The following is a 14471-nucleotide window of genomic DNA, read 5'->3' on the forward strand; positions in this document are numbered from 1 at the left end:
TAATTAATGCAAATAAAAAAAATCATTTATCCATATTTAAATACATTTTATCGTATTTTTATAAATATTTATTTTTAGTTTTAAAGTGTGTCGACAGATGGCAGTGAATTTACTGGGGTTACAAAATTTACTATGACAGTACCGCTCTACCTATAGTATAAGTTACTCTATGTTAATTTTTAACAAGCAGAAACGTCTGCGATCGATGCTATTAAGCTTAGAATAAATTTAAAAGTGGAAAAATTACTGCCTTGGGTGAGACTTGAACTCACGGCCTCTGGATCGATACTCCAGCGCTCTGCCAACTGAGCCACCAAGACCTCATCCATAGTCAGCAAATCTTCCCACTATATGGGTCTAGGGGACCCTAGCGACATCTACCGTAAGAGTGTTACACTTCTTAAACGGCCACCGGAGTTCCAAGTCATATTAGAAATTCACCAGTTACGATGTGCTACCCATTCTAAATTAATTTTTAACAAGCAGAAACGTCTGCGATCGATGCTATTAAGCTTAGAATAAATTTAAAAGTGGAAAAATTACTGCCTTGGGTGAGACTTGAACTCACGGCCTCTGGCTGGAGTATCGATCCAGAGGCCGTGAGTTCAAGTCTCACCCAAGGCAGTAATTTTTCCACTTTTAAAGTTACTCTATGACCAAACGAAGCCGCCACGTCTGTAATTTGATGTACAAAAAAGTCTGCCAATGTTTGCGGGGGATGGCGAACGTCAAATGTATACGTAACGTCAAAATAGATGTCAGATAAACGTCAGTCCATACATTGTGTATGACCATTGGCCGACTATTTTCGGAGGGGAATGCCTGTTAATGGCTACTCCGTTTGGTTATATCCTCCTAGATAGTTGCATTTGATTTGCGATACGAAAATTACTGACTGAATTACTGACTACAGGTTCAATAAATTTAATCGATCGATCAAATGATATTATGGTGAAAATTTGGCTTCACTGGATCACTAGCCCATTCTGCTAACTGAGCTACCGAGACTACCTGAGGACAGCGAATATTTACCACTATATGCGCCTTATAGGGAGGTGCCTTAGCGACATCTACAGTGAGTGTTATACTTCTAACGGGTACCTTCGGCTGGGTAAGCAAGCTGGCTACTTAAACTGGTTAATTTCCAATATGATTTGGAACTCCGGTAGCCGTTTAAGTGTAAATTTCATTCGATCGATCAAATGGCGTACTGTATCAAGCACGGTGAAGTCTGTAGAGCTTATTAGATAGTTTCAGATAAAATTACGCTGAATATAATTTTTTACATTAACTATATTATAACTACCATCATTTATCTAAAACAAAACGCATTATCTTCAAAATATTCTCCTTAACCACACACAACACACACAAGCTTATACACAAGCGCAATCGTAAGTTAGACTAATCAACATTATGAAAAAAAAACTACGCAGTTTTGGGTCACCGTTTCACAGCATCTCTATGCACAAAGGGACGGAGTTGTTAGATTCAGCAGATCACTAGCTAATGGACTCCATTCCAGGATTAGACAGAAGGAAAATAGTTCTTTATAGATAGTGCAATTAAAACCTCTGTCGTATAGAAGAACTACTTCGTATTCGTTTTGTATGCGCTTTTTTATTAATAAAAAATCTTTATTATTATTTATGTTAATGATAGAAAATGTATTTTCCTGTTTCTGACGTGTAATATTTTGTCTGTATTTACGAAGTAAATGATTATGATTAGTATTATAGAGCGTTTCTTTTCAGTATTTTGGTCCGTATGTTTTCTGCCTGTTGTTTCAAGCACCGCAGTGTTTTGTTACTTATTCAAACGCGGTCGTCACCCGAGGGACGAGTTTGTTAGATACAACAGATCAATAGCTATCAGACTCCATTCCAGAATGAAAAATTGTTTTTTATAGGATTTCATTCAATAAGTAAAACATTTCTCAATTATACGCTCAAAACCTAATTTTAAATAACTATTTAAGTATTAAAGAAGAAAATATTGATAGTACAGTCAAGGGCATAAATATATATACATTCCCAAAGTTTCAAAAATATGTATACGCTATTACACCTTGACAATATAAAAGTCGTGTTCACATATTTTTAGCCATTTGTCTGGATCGATATTTTTGCCTTCGACTGTACCTATATTATATTATCTTGTCGTTGTCACAAAATGTTCTATAACGTTATAAAACAGCCAGTGTCTAAAATTAGAAAAAGTAAATCGACGTTTGCCGGTCATTATTTCATGAAATTCTGGTGATATTATACTTAATTTGTAAAATATATAATTTTACGTTTATTCGTTTTATTTTCTCTTTATTTATATTTTATCTCAAGTTAGGAGTTTTACAATATGTTTATATATCATCATACGCTTTGCCCTTATCCCATTCATTTGGGGTCGGCGCAGCATGCCTTTTTGTTCTATACCTCTCTCATGATGAGGTAATTTTAGGTAATGATCGGTCGGCAACATCATGAAAAGGTCAAACCTAACGATACGGTACGATATGATCATTTATTGATAAAAAATATTTTTACATGTCATTATGTTCCTAATAAGAACAACTGTAAAAGTAATGAAATAAATTCATTTGTATTTGTATTATGTCTTAATACTAGGTACTTAAGAGGCCGGTGTCGATTTTAGTCGCAAAAATGTAAAATTGATAGATTTCGTCGGTGAAATTGTACACCTTTTGTTACCTAATTAAAATAACAAGTACTGGTTTCTATTAGCACGTCTTCTTATCTTACCTTTTATCAGATATTTTTTTTGAAAACAGACTCACTAAATTAGTAATGTTTGCTTTTCTGATGGACGTTTAGGTAAACGCGCGTAAAACACTGATTTTGTCGCTCTTATTTGTAAATTTCGTAAAGTGTGGACGGCTAAACATGGTAATTTTGTATTATACATATCCTGTACTTGACGTTTATCAGACTACATTTTTATTATTATGACTTTGAAGTAGTGTAAATGAAAGTTAGACGAAATCAATTTTTTCCAGAGATTACTTAAAAACAAGTGACAATTTCTCTGAAAATCGACTTAATTTCAACGTAATTTTGATACTTAAACAATCTACAACATTTGCTAAAACTATTCTTATGCATGAATTTGTATAATTTACCACCATAAATTTTTGATGAATTTTTAAAAACTGCCCCTTCTTTTCATATGTTACCGGTGACGCACGCTCCCGACCTCATTATTAAAAGGCAAGATGAGAACACGTGCTAATAGAAACCAATACTTGTTATTTAGATATTACGTAACAAAACGTGTATAATTACAACAACTAAATCTATCAATTTTAAATTTTTGCTCCAAAATCGACTACGGCCTCTTAAAAACTATTACAATATTCTATATTTAACCTAACCATATTATGAAGTGATCAATTTTGTAATGACTGTTTATGAAATGATCAAAATCCATGATATGGCCACGACACCTAAGATAATGTGGTAGCTTAAGTTTGCTTCTTAAGTTAACTGGTGCCTTACCTTAAAGGGATAAGTTCGCCTTTGTACTTAGCTTTCCCAATTGGAAGTAACTTTTATTGTGTTTTTGTGCAATAAAGAGTTTACTAGTATACTAAATAGGTTATGAAGCGTTGTCTGTGTGTGGAAGTCTGTGTACAACGTTAGAAACAGTCCTAATTTAAAAAGGAAATATGAATGTCGCAAATGTACCTACTATAGTTACAACCTTATCAAATTTCATGGTATGAGAGACAAGTCTGGAAATAGAGAAGAATTGTCTCAAGAAAAAAATAAGGTAGTACTTTGTGCTTAATATGTTTACTAGACGACGTTTGAAATGACACTCCCTCACTTTGGTCTATTCAAGTAGGTACATCAACTGTAACATAACTTTATTTATTTTAACCATTTATTTATTTACAGACAACAAGCAAGCAATAGGGAATATTACGCAAAACTCTACGTAGAGGGCGTCACTAGCATAATCACAAGGCCTACCGCGAAACACGAATATCGAAAGTTCGGTTTCTGCCTCTTTATCACTTGCCTATTCGATCGATAGAGAGGCAGATAACGAAATCTCGATTTCCGCGTTTTACGGTAGGCCACCTGTAAACAAACCGCCTTGATGCATCAATGTCATAGTGAAAACTTGTCAAAAAACTGTTTAAGGTATGGATGGTATAGAAAGGATGGCAATCTCTTATTGCAGAATTGTTGCAAAAGTGACCGCTTTCAGCTTTAAATAATAGTTCCTAATCTCTCCGGTGGCGCTAGTTAGGCTCTGGGACATGAGTATAACATGAACCAACAAATAACCCGACCAAATTACGTAGGTTGTTTTTGGTAGTATTTCGGTGTATGGTGGCGCCGCCTAATTACTGTTTTTTGATGGACACTTTTCATACATAGAGATTTGGCTCCTTTATTTAGTCTCCATGGTTTAAGGCCTATGTATAAGTTAGTCTATGGTTTAGTATGTGCACTAGTGCTGCGCTCTGGCGGCAGAACATTGCAGTAATACTCCCTATTTAGGAACTATAATTGTTTATGCAACTATACTTGTCTAAATAGAAAATCCATTTAAAATACTAACTTTGATCTTAAAGAAGCCAAAGCACTCAAGAATTTCATTACTTTGTAAGGCGGTTCAAACTGCATTTTTGCGTTATAGAGAGCCAAGCTGCTATCTCGCTCTAGCGCACGCGTGTGAGCGAGACGATTACAGTGCGCTTGACCTATGCGCTCGCGATTTTGGTAGTTCGTTTTTCGGCGTGTGGGGGTGCTTGGATTCCTTGATCTTTTTTTACAAAAAAAAAATATTGATTTGTAAGTGACTGGCCCAAATTAGTGAAATTTTCCTGTACTTTGAAAATTTGTAATACCGTTTGTAGACGTAAATAAAATATTAATTGAACAATTGTTATTAAGTTACAATAAATTAATGTCACTTACTGATAATAACCATCTATTTTTATACTGAAATCAATTTTCAATTGTATATAAGATGTATTTATTAAAAATACATATTCAATATTCAGTATTTTATTGCTTTTATAGGTGCATACATAAGGTGGTATATCAAACAAGATCAGCTATAAGCCCAGCGAGGGCACGGCAATTCACATCCCTAATCAGCTTAATAACTAACTAAACTAATAATAGAAATAATTAGTAACAAAATTTCAATAATAGGTCATCATCATTCGCTTGCCCTTGTCCCATTCACTTGGGGTCGGCGCAGCATGTCTTTTTCTTCCATACATCTCTGTCACCCGTCATCTCATCATTCACTTGCGTTAGTTTCATATCATCTTTCACACAGTCCATCCACCTTTTCCTCGGTTTTCCTCTCCTCGTACTTCCCTCCACATTCATTCTTAATACCTTTCTCGTCACATGACTTTCATCCCTCCGCATCACATGCCCGTACCATGCTAGGCGATTTGCCCTTACTTTTTCTGTTATGGGTGCAACTTTCAGGCTTCCTCTTATATACTCATTCCTTATCCTATCCATTCTCGTCACGCCACACATCCACCTTAACATTCTCATCTCCGCTACATGCAATCTCTTTTCATCCGTCACCTTTAGGGCCCAACACTCTGATCCATACATGACGACAGGTCTTATGATCGTTTTATAAATTTTACCCTTCAACCGAAGGGGCATACGGGCGTCACAAATGGTTCCCGTAACCTGTCGCCATTTCATCCATCCTGTGCTAATCCGGTTTTTCACGTCACGGTCAATATCGCCATCGCACTGTACGAGCGAACCGAGGTACTTGAAGTCGGAGCAGACCGGCAATGTAACGCTATCGAGTTCTATGGCAGCAAAACTGGAGAGACCGCCAAAATCGCAGAACATGTGTTCTGTTTTAGATCTGCTGATCTTTAGGCCAACATTCTCCAATTTTTGCCGCCATTTCTCAAGTCTGCTCTGCACCTCTAGTTCGTTTTCACCTATAAGCACAATGTCATCAGCAAACAGCATACACCAAGGTGCCTCCTCCTGTATGTCCGACGACAGTGCGTCCATAACTAGCAGGAAGAGGTAAGGGCTTAAAGCCGATCCCTGGTGCAAGCCTACTGTGACACTGAACCTGTCGGTGGTGCCAGCGGCTGACCGGACGCGTGTACAACATCGGTTGTACATTGACCGGATTAGCTCCACATACTTTCCAGGCACGCATTTCTCTTTCAGAGCCCACCACAAAACCTCTCGGGGTACTCGATCGTATGCTTTTTCGAGGTCAACAAACACCATATGCAGGTTCTTTTTGGCATGTCTGTATTTTTCGCACATTTGGCGAAGTGCAAAGATGGCGTCTGTTGTACCTCTCCCCGGCATAAACCCGAACTGGTTTTGTGTTATATCACTCTCATCTCTCAGGCGTCTCTCTATCACTTTTTCCCATATTTTCATGCTATGTGACATGAGCTTTATTCCTCTATAGTTGTTGCATTCCTGTACATCCCCTTTGTTTTTAAAAATGGGCACCAGCAAACTGTTACACCATTCGTCGGGGATTGTTTCTTCATGCAACAACTTATTGAAGAATAAAGTCAGCCACATACATCCATCCTCACGCAATAACTTCCATACCTCTCCTGGTATATCATCTGGTCCTACAGATTTTCCATTTTTCATACTTCTCACAGCCGTTCTTACTTCATCCATACATATTTCTTTCACTGCACCCATATTTATCAGCCTGTGCTCTAGCACCCTGCCCCATTCATTTTCTTCATTCATCAACCTTTCGAAGTAGACTTTCCAACGTTCTTTTATCGCTTCATCTTTCGTAATCACCTTACCTGCATCATCTTTCACACATTTTATATGAGCCATATCCCGAGAACTTCTTTCTCTCGCTTTCGCTAGGCGGTACAGCTGCTTTTCGCCTTTAGGGCTATTTAAAGACTCGTACAAATTGTCCTGTGCTGCGGTTCTGGCTGGCTGTTCATATGAAAACATTAATTGCACTTACATTTACTGACATACTGACTAATACACATGAGATCTCATATCATTTTGTAATATGTACCTACGTAAAATACTAGTCACATTTCGCAACATACATGTGGTTTGGAAAATGTATCACACAAAATCTTTAAAATAACATTCTTGAAAAACCATTCGCGTCGCATCAAGAATTCTATTATTCAATTCAATTCAATTCAATTAATTTATTTCAGAATAAAAATTCCATATACAATTACATTTACATTTAAAATAAAATAAAATAACTAATCCTAAATTAAAACTAAATATGTTAGTAACAATAGGTAATACTTAGAACTATGTTAGTACACAGGAAATAATTTGTTAATAAAATACATTAAAATAAAATAAAATTACATTAAAATAAATAAATAAAATTACAATTTTAATAACAAATTCATTACAATTAAAAATCCTTCAAATTTTTTATTTTTAAAATAATTCAAAATTATAAAATAGCCAAATTGGATTGGAAAATGTACTATAAAATGTATTCTATTTTGCAATACCCAACTGAGCCGAAATGTATTGTGTAGGTACTATGAAATAATAAAATTGTATTCTAGATATTTTACGATACCCAAGTGAGGCGAAATGTACCGTGCAGTCAAAAAGAATGCACTATCGCGTACATGGCGTACATTTTTGTAAGTGTTGCTATTTTATTATTTAAATTTGCGTTCGGTTGCATGTGTCATTTTAGTCACTCAGTAGAAAAGCCAGCCGAGAATGTTTTTCTATAAGTGAATGGATTATTCAAGAGCATGTAGGTTCTATATGCATTTTATTTGGTTCTAGAATACCTACACAAAAAGAAACTGCTGGCTAAAATTTTAACATCTATGTACATTGATAAAAGTTGAGTGTTTTTAGCCGAACTTTCGTAGAGGCCATTTGAAATAAGAAAAAAGTAAAGTAGTATATTACGCAAAACGGTTATTATTAGTGAGTAGTAGTATATTATAACTTTTTTTTTTCTTAATTCTATGAAGTGTGTAGTGGCATTCCACAGTTTTTCGATACAAGTTTGTATTGGTGGAGAGTAAGCGTAGGCGGACTATCCTAATTTCAATTAGTTATAAGAAGAAAATGTATGATATCTCACGTATAGTTTTAAACGGAAAAGACCCATGAAATGATGGACTACTTATTTCTACTATTTTTTCAGAAAATTATACTCTAATCAAAATTTGAATATCATTGGTATCTTTTAAACTACGTAGTAACAGTTTCGATCATAGTTGTCATATTAAAATATTTTAAGCAAATTTATTATATAATATATTTGCTTAAAATATTATAATATCATACAATTATTTCAAAGCATACGTTTCGCACAATAAAATGGAACAATTCATCACTGTACTCGGATAGGCTCGGTATTAATTACTCCAAGTTAATTGTTTCTATAACAATAGCGTCAATCTTCAGCTTTATATAATTTATTACTTACTTGAGATGAGGATAGAAATGTGCCGTTACCAATTTTCAGGACTAGTGTTATCTGCTCTGGCTTAATTTGAACAGAAGTGAAATGTTGTTTTTTACCTCCAACCTTTGTTTACACTAAATAATCTTTCAGCTATGTCACTTCGAGGCGTCCGATTCTCAGTAGGTATAATCAAATTTGAGTTTGCAGCATTAATAACACAAGAAACATGTCATGTATTTACTTAAAATAATTTAAATAAGACGATGATGAAGAATGAATGTTAAAAACAAATAAAGTAGAAATACTCGTAGTAATACGAGTATAAGAATAATTGCTCTACTTTCATCAAAAACGTACATAAATAATAGTTTTCGAAAATGTTTCCACGGTACTTATTGGAAACCGGACATCCATCACTACGATGAAACATAATTGTTGAAGATCAAATAAAACAACTTTTTAAGCGTAAGAAAAACTTCCACTCCAGAAAAATCACATAACGGCCGCTAGAACGAAATGTGACAGTTTTCCGCCCTGTCGATCTTTTGAAGCGGCACTTGTGTGAACAGTTTTACTACATAACCAATTTCAGAGCTTAGCAATTTTAATAACAAAACTTCCGTGAGACACAGACATATTAAATATATTAATAACGGGTCACTCATGTGTTTTAAGTCGAAAACGCTCGACATGTTTCGCTCCGTACTGAGGAGCAAGCTCCTGATGACGCTCCTCGGTACGGAGTGAAACATGTCGAGCGTTTTCGACTTAAAACACGTGAGTGACCCGTTATTAATATATTTAATTTCAGAGCTAGAAAGAATGTGTAATTTTTGGGGCAGTCAGTACTCCCGAAGCCCAAAGGCTAAGACAGTCAGTTGTCCGCATATACAGGTACTTATATATTAATATACATATTTACCTACCACACCATAATAACCTTAAAACTTAAATTAAATTTAAAATTTTGAAGCCAATTTTGGAGTAAAGTATTCACATTTCACGGTGCTAACTACAACATAATTTTCACAGTGTCGTTAAACTGTCATCCCCTATCATCATGAGTAGTCATTAGAAGGGGAAACTGTTGTAATTACATTAATTTATATCGGGCTAATCATGGTGTGGGAGGGTTTCGCTCTTCAATCGACGTTATAGACAAAGAGACTGTAATAAAATATGTATATGTAAAATACGAGTAGTAGTTTGATAAGAATATTATTATATGAATTTTCTTAGTTTATTGTAACTCATACACATAACATACATGTATGACACGAGACTTATATTTCTGCTATTTATAACTATAGTCTAAGAGGTAGATTAGACGAATTAGAAACCGATGTACCTACGTTTATGTTTGTAGGATTGACCACTGTTCATGCCATGCAACAGTCTTAGGGTCCTTAAAATAATCCCTCAAATTCATGAATTTACGAAGTTCCAATAAAATGGTAGGTACAAATTTATTATTATTATATTGTTTAATACACTAGCAGCTGAAAGCTGATGCGTGTATATCACTGCACTTGTTTTGTTTTTTTTAACTATTAGGTCTATTTAGTGTTTTTTTGTTAATTGTTTTAAGTGTTTGTCAAGTCTGTTTTTAAAAGTGTTCACTGAAGGAGCACATGTCACTGCTTCTGGTAATTTATTCCACTTATTTATTTAGGTCAAAAGTTTTAAACTTTCAATAATCATTTCCCTACATTTCTAAAACAATATATTTTTGCATCCACTCTCTCCCACCCGGCAATACATTACACCCGAAATCTATATATTGTATGTTCCTATCCTCTAGTACTTACGAAAAATGATTGCCCTGCACACATACATACACGCACACAAGCCTAAAACGCACACTCGCGTGACTACCCCTACAGATGCATCTCACCCATACAAATGCAGTGCTTGCAATAAGAATCATACCCGAAAAAAGATTGCGTGTTTTAATAAGTACCTAATTTAGGGTCCATCAAAAATCGCTTCTAAGCTGTTATTTCATTGTTAGTTACAAGTGATTTTGATCCTAGTGTTAAAAATTACTAATATATTTGTGTAAAACGCAAGGTCTTGGATTTGCTACAAAATATTATTAAAAACATAGATACAGAATAATATGTTTAAGTATATGTGACGTTTTCAACCAAAAGGTACCACATTGTCGCTTGTCGATAAGGTTGATTTCTAATTGAAGCTATATGGAAATAGCGCCTTACTGACAAGCGACAATAAGTACCCTTTTGGTTGAAAATGGCATATATGACTTTCAATCCGAAGGTACCAATGATTTTCTCGGAACTTCTGTACGGAATATCATATTTTGATATTTACTACCTTACATTTTCTGTAATGGAAAAACACCAAGAGAAAAGCCGACATACATACAAAGGTGTATGTGAAGTCCCCAACCCGCATTAAGCCCTCTCGCGGAGAGGAGGCCTGTACCCAGCAATGCGTTTTTTATCGGCTGAATTATTTCTATTATGTTTAATTTTAATATGGTAAATAGAATGAACAATTGAACCGAATTAAATCAAACCAGCAGTTGGTATTCCTTTCAATTTTCTTTCAGTAGGTACAGTCGAAGGCAAAAATATCGATCCAGACAAATAGCTCAAAAATATGTGAACACGACTTTATTGTCTAAGGTGTAAGAGCGTACACATACTTTTGTAACTTTGGGAATGTATATATATTTATGCCCTTGACTGTACTACGCAGAAAACTTGACAAGCATATTAAAACTATTCCATTTACATCTTCGAGCTAGTATCTCGTTTTCCGGGATCCGGGATCCGGGATCCGGGTGCGTTAGCGGGATTTAATGCGTTTCGGATGATCTCGAAGGATCGGTAATGGAGGGGCCATGTTTCGTTTTGTTTGTTATCTACTACTACTCTCTACTGGAAACTACATAACTAGTGTATAGCATTTTATAGTAAATAGTAACTTTGAAAGTTACAGTTTATACTTCGTTTCTTTTAGCATTTGAAAAAGACTACACTTTTTATTGAAAAACGCTTTAAAAAAATATTAATTATTACTTGAATTGCTGATGGATTGATTTGTAAGGGTTATTTGATATATTTGCATGCGTATTTCATTCGCGCCTGTGACTAATCGTTGACAAAACAACTAGAGGCTGATTCTAACATAACAATTTGTTCAGGTTTTTATCTTGTTTTGATACGATCTTGAGAGGTGTTATTAGGCATCTCACTCTTATTCGTGAGCATCTGAATCGGCCTATTATGTAGCTCATAGACATGGTATATACAAGTAGTTATAGACGCGCCACCGAGCGACCGGGGGTAAGAGAAAGAACATTCATATAAAATTTGGGCAGCATAGAATTTTTTCTCTTTCACTCTTATAAATTTCGGTATTTCGCTATCGCCTCCTACCTATGATGCCACTCGGTCGGTGATAAGGACAAATCATGGCACTATTTTCTCTTTCCTCCTATAGGAATCGCAATAAGACTATCTTTCTCTATCAAAGAGTGTCAGGCCCTTGATGTACCTCTAAGCTCGTTTGAAGAGCTTCATACTATATTTCGATTATTTTACTGAGTAAAGTAGTACTAGCTGGCGTACGTTTTGCAAGAACAAGTTCAATAATGGCAAATATCCGAATTTCACCTTCCCATACAAACGGAGTTGCGTTCTCATTTTAAAACTACGTGTTGGATTGTAATGAAACTTTACACATACAATGACATGAGGTATATCTGGGTCTGTAATTAGTTTAAATAGCTCTAGTATATAAAACAAACGAAATAGAGTAAAACCAAATTTTGTATATATTTCGCTGTATTAATATTGTATCTGAAGCTACATAAACTAATTGCAGACCTAGATATACCTTATCCTATTGTAAGTACAAAGTTTCCGAGCAATCTAGCTAATTAGTCGTTTTAAAATGAGAGCGTAACTACGTTTGTATGGAGAACCGAGGTTGCCGGGGACTTTAAATATCTTTTAGAGTTTTGAATGATTCACGGTTAGTTTCACTAGACTTATATTGACCGGGATATAGACCGTGATTACCTTTTGTATTATTTGTGAGCTCCCGATATTTCGACGCAGTTACATGCATCATGTTCACGGGTGACTGAAGATAGCGGGTGGGTGTCAAAGTTGTGTAGACAGCGCTCTGTCTACCCTCATTCTTGCGCGTCGGCTGCGTTCACTTTCAACGTTACCAACGGTCGCATTCACACTTGTCGGTCCGGTCGCGTTCACACTCGTTTAAATATCTTGCCACAAAATATATACTACTGCCAAAAGCTTTATTAAATTCATCAATCAAAACCACTCCGTACCAATAATTTGACTAAGCAATATATAAAAGACATACCTAAATATTTTAGTATATACCTAAATGTTCTAATACTTATTTCACAAAGCAAATAAAATCAATAACCGCGCACCATCTTTTCGCGAACAGTTTACACACCACAAAACATTGCCAAAATTTCCCTTCGCCCTTTATCAGTGTGTGTGGATGCGCCTGGGCAACCTTTCCGCGTGTGTGCGTGAGCCGGTTCGTATTCAAGTACCTACATTTAGGGTGGCTATACTACTTTTGGCTATGTTCGAGAATTTCGGGGTTAGAGCACTTGCTACATCTGTCGGTTATTATGCGACGCTTTTTGTAGAAATATTTTCCAAGTTCTAATTTATATTTCCAAAATAGGATATGACAGGCGAATCGATCGGCATGTAATTATTTAATTTAATCTCATAAGTTTTAATGTTACTATACTAAAAATAGTCTACTTAATACTTATTAGAGCGTTCTCTTTGTTTTATAAATTAGTAGCGACCTGCCTGGTTTCGCACGGGTAGTTCAACTAATTTGTGGTATTTTCTATAAAAAGGGACCTTATTGTCGATGGCGCTTACGCCGTTATAAACGATGCTCCGATATAAATACAATGCCGCGCGACGCTGTGCGGCGTAAGCGCCATCGACAATAAGGTCCCTTTTTATAGAAAATGCCCCATTTACACAAAATCTTTACAAACTATTCGGGACTAGTTCATTTTCTATCTAGTAACTACCCCTAAGGAGCAGTGGAAATCTGGAGATAAAGTAGACATCTCGAATGCTACTGGATTTTTTATGTTAAATATTACTAGTCAGAATCACGATCTCTTTCGATCGTAATGGAAGAACTAGATATTCCTAAATTTCCATACATTTTTAGATCCTTCCATTCCATTAACGTCATGCAGTTAATTAAAAATTATAATGCAATGGAAATAAAAACCTTGGCACACTTTTTTCTCTTATTAGGATCAAAAAGCTCGGGGTTCTGAGTAGAAATAAAATAAAAAGTTGGGGCGACATATTCGTTCACTCGAAAAAGCCCTTTAATAAAGATAAAAAAAAAAAAAAAAAGTTCCAAATAAAAAAGTGTACTTAGTGCACATTGTACAACCTTAAAAAAATGGCTCTAATAAACTTTCAAATCTCCGTGACAGTGTTGTTAAATATTTAAACCAGCCTTCTTTTTTTAATGCAAAAAAGGTTATAAAATAAATTTAAAGGTGCAACCGAGGCCAACGTAGTCTGTTTCAAAATTGCGCAGTGAAAATGTTCGTGTAGCGACATAACAGCATTATGACTTCATTGTTCTTACGTGTTGTATTAATTTCTGACTGAATTCACAGGGAGCTGAGACTTTCGGCTTCGAACTTTGAGATACGTCAAAATTATTACGTCTACTTAATTGGTCCAGTAGTTTCGGAGAAAATAGGCTGTGACAGACAGACGGACAGACAGACAGACAGACGCACAAGTTCTATAAGGGTTCCGTTTTTTCCTTTTGAGGTACGGAACCCTAAAAAACTACAATTTAGCTTTAGCCCCCTCGAGAAAACAAAATAGGCTAGATTTGTGTAAAAAACTGCAAACTTTTCTTATCGCTAAATATTTGGTAGAAAAGGCGTACAGTTTATTATAACTTCGTACAGGCAATATCTCACACATATTTTGTTGATACAAAGTAATAAAGGTTATTTGAAGTAATAA

General features: G+C 35.4%; 1 protein-coding gene across 2 annotated transcripts in view; it reads left to right on the plus strand.

Annotated features, from left to right (window-relative positions):
- LOC134746298 (uncharacterized) overlaps positions 1-14471 on the plus strand; it is a 103107-nt gene that overhangs the window by 53087 nt on the left and 35549 nt on the right. The window lies entirely within an intron of this gene.

The sequence above is a fragment of the Cydia strobilella genome, chromosome 12 (assembly GCF_947568885.1).
Source record: "Cydia strobilella chromosome 12, ilCydStro3.1, whole genome shotgun sequence".
Lineage (NCBI taxonomy): Eukaryota > Metazoa > Arthropoda > Insecta > Lepidoptera > Tortricidae > Cydia > Cydia strobilella.